We start from the raw sequence: 3,486 nt of genomic DNA, 5'->3' as shown, positions 1-3,486 counted from the left end.
CCAATTTCATTCCTTTTTATGGTTGAGTTATATTTCACTGTATATATGCACCACATTAACCTGTCAATGAGCGTTAGGTTACTTTCATGTCCTGGTTAGAATGAAACTATGTTCTTCAGAGGAAGATAACAGAATCTAGTTTCTATCACATATAATCCACAATGTCAAATACATAATAAAATTATTAGACTTTCAGACTTCCCTGGTGGTGCAGAGGATAAGTGGAGAAGGCAATGGCCCCCCACTCCAGTACTCTTGCCTGGAAAGTCCCACGGGCGGAGGAGCCTGGTAGGCTGCAGTCCATGGGGTCGTTAAGAGTCGGACACGACTGAGCAACTTCACTTTCACTTTTCACTTTCATGCATTGGAGAAGGAAATGGCAACCCACTCCAGTGTTCTTGCCTGGAGAATCCGAGGGACGGGGGAGCCTGGTGGGCTGCCGTCTATGGGGTCGCACAGAGTCAGACACAACTGAACTGACTTGGCAGCAGCAGCAGCAGAGGATAAGAACTTGCCTGCCAATGCAGGGGACATGGGTTTGATCCCTGGTCTGGGAAGGGCTTCTTCTTCCACATGCTGTGGAGCAACTAAGCCCATGCACTACAACTACCGAGCCCATGTTCTAGAGCCCAAGAGCAGCAACTACTGAGCCTGGGTGCTGCAACTACTGAACACCGGGCACCTAGAGCCTGTGCTCCGCAGTGAGAAGCCCGTGTCCTGCGGCAAAGAGTAGTCCCCCACTTGCTGTAGCTAGAGAAAGCCCAAGGAAAGAGCAGTGAAGACCCAGCACGGCCAGAAAGAAGTAATTGATTTTTAAAAATTATTAGACATTCAACAAAACAGGAAACTGTGATCTGTAATGAAGAGAAAGATCGGTCAATCTAAAGATACCCACAAATGACTCAAACGTTGAAATTAGCAAAAAGTTGAAATAACATGGATGAATTTATCAGAGTCTACAGAAGATCTGCATAATGACTGAAGAGATGAGAAATTTCCGGAGAGAGTTGGGAACTATAAAAGAAAAACCAAGTTTGAAATCAGTTTGAAATCCCCAAACTGAAAATGCCGTATCTGCAGTCAAAAATGCTTTGGGTGTGATTAACATTAGGTTGGATATAACCAAGGAAATGATCAGTGAACGTAAAAACAGATCAGTAGATGGGAGTTGCTTGGTGGCCTAGTGGTTAGGATTCAAGGCGTTCACTGCTGTGGCCTGCCCGGGTTTAATCTCTGGCAGGGGAGCTGAAATCCTGAAAGCTGCATAGTGTTGGGAGGGGGAGGGGGAAACAGATCAGTGGATATGGTCTCAACAGAGAGAATGAATGCTCGATGATCAAAAAAAAAAAAGACAATCCAATTAATGCCCAAAGGGCAATAACACAATAATCTTTGGAGTTGTCTTTTTCTAATTTAATTTTATTTTATTTTTGGCTGCGCTGGGTGTTCACTGCTGCTAGGATTTTTCTCTAACTGCGGTGTGTGGGGGCTGCTCTATAGTTGCGGTGCGCAGGTTTCTCATTGCAGTGCCTCCTCCTGTTGAGTCGGCGAGCTTCAGGAGTTACAACACGTGGACTCAGATATTGCGGCTCCCCTGCTCTAAAACAGGCTCAATAGCTGCGGCTCACGGGCTTCGCTTCCCAGGGGGCGCTAGTGGTGAAAAAGACGCCTGCCAAAGCAGGAAGACCTAAGAGACATTGGTTCCATCCCTGGGTCGGGAAGATCCCCTGGAGGAGGAAATGGCAACCCACTCCAATATTCTTGCCTGGGAAATCCCATGGACAGAGGAGCTGGCGGGCTATAGTCCCATGGGGTCACAAAGAGTCAGACACGACTGAAGCGACTTAGCACGCACGCACGGGTTTAGCTGCTCCTCGGCGTGTGGGATCTTCCCAGATTAGGGATCAAACCCATGTCTCCTGCATTGGCAGGAGGATTCTTTACCACTGAGCTGCAACGGGAGCCCTGGAATTATCTTTTTCTAGTAAAAAATTGTTTTGTATCGCTATTGGACAGAGTAGCATTGGCTCTCCGTGGTGGCTCGGATGGTAAAGTGTCTGCTCGCAATGTGGGAGACCCAGGTTCGATCCCTGGGTTAAGATCACCTGGAGAAGGAAATGGCAACCCACTCCAGTATTTGTTGCCTGAAAAATTCCATGGATAGAGGGGCCTGGTGGGCCACAGTCCACGGGGTCGCAAAAAGTCGGACGCGACTGAGCGACTTCACTTTTTTTCACTTTCTTTCTTTCTGGACAGAAAACATTTGGGTTAATTTCGTTACCCGAAAGCTCGGCCTCTCTGTACACCCTTGCCGAATCAAATCCCAGAGACATAAGTTTTGGGTGAAGCAGGAAAGAATAGCTTTATTGCTTTGCCGGGCGAAGGGAGACACACACGGGGCTTTTGCCTCGAAAACCTGTGTCTCAAATCCAGAGAACTTAATGATGGTTTTCATAACAGTGGGTCAAATGTAGGGTCTTTGAAGGAAATGGCAACCCACTCCGGTACTCTTGCCTAGAAAATCCCATGGACAGAGGACCCTGGCCGGCTACAGTCTATGGTGTCGCAAGAGTTGGACGCTACTTAGTGACTAAACCACCACTTGACAAGATTGGGTGTGAAACTGCTTGCACTCCCTTAACCTCCAATCGGGTGGTTAATCTCCTGAACTTGACGAACGTCTCTGGGCCCTTTCATCCTACTGCAGGTAGCTTCTTGGCCGCCCCTCCCTTGTCTTCTCCCACATGGTCTAGCGGTTAGGATTCCTGGTTTTCACCCAGGCGGCCCGGGTTCGACTCCCGGTGTGGGAAAAAGGAAACTTTTGTGTTTCCCAGGTGGCGCTAGTGTAAAGAATCCTGTCAATGCAAGAGACAGTAAAAGACTGAAAGGTATTCTTTACCTCTGAATCACCAAAGTGAAAGTGAAGTCGCTCGGTCGTGTCCGACTTTTTGTGACCCCATGGACTGTAGCCTACAGGCTCCTCCGTCCATGGGATTTTCCAGGCAAGAATACTGGAGTGGGTTGCCATTTGTTTCTCCAGGACATCTTCCCGACCTAGGAATTTCTGAACCCGGGTCTCCCACATTGTAGGCAGATGCTTTACCATCTGAGCCACCATGGAAGTCCTGAATCACCAAGGAAGCCCTTAATTAGCAACTATTCAAATCAGCCCTTTCTAAATCAAGGAAGGTGATGGAGGCAGGAGTCTTGCTACGAGAAAAGGGTATCAGAAAGATCTCCATGCCTGGGATCCCCACATGGCCCTTCTCGGTTTCAGTCTCAGCCTTCTACAAATTAATTACATACTTTTTAAGTGTTTTGATCAATAGTAAATAATAAATGAAATAAAAGTACACCCCTTTAAAGAACTGGATAATCCGCATTGCGGGCAGATTCTTTACCAGCTGAGCTGCAAGTGAAGCCCAAGAACACTGGAGTGGGTAGCCTATCCCTCCGCCATCTGATCTTCCTGACTCAGGAATGGAA

General features: G+C 47.6%; 1 non-coding gene across 1 annotated transcript; it reads left to right on the top strand.

The window, feature by feature from the left end:
* The first annotated feature begins 2,738 nt into the window (after positions 1-2,738).
* On the top strand, positions 2,739-2,810 carry TRNAE-UUC (transfer RNA glutamic acid (anticodon UUC)). Its single transcript has one exon. It is a non-coding gene; the product is annotated as a tRNA-Glu (tRNA).
* Positions 2,811-3,486: the final 676 nt, after the last annotated feature.

Source organism: Bos indicus, chromosome 2 (assembly GCF_029378745.1).
Source record: "Bos indicus isolate NIAB-ARS_2022 breed Sahiwal x Tharparkar chromosome 2, NIAB-ARS_B.indTharparkar_mat_pri_1.0, whole genome shotgun sequence".
Taxonomy (NCBI): Eukaryota; Metazoa; Chordata; class Mammalia; order Artiodactyla; family Bovidae; genus Bos; species Bos indicus.
This window is presented reverse-complemented; position numbering and strand designations above follow the sequence as displayed.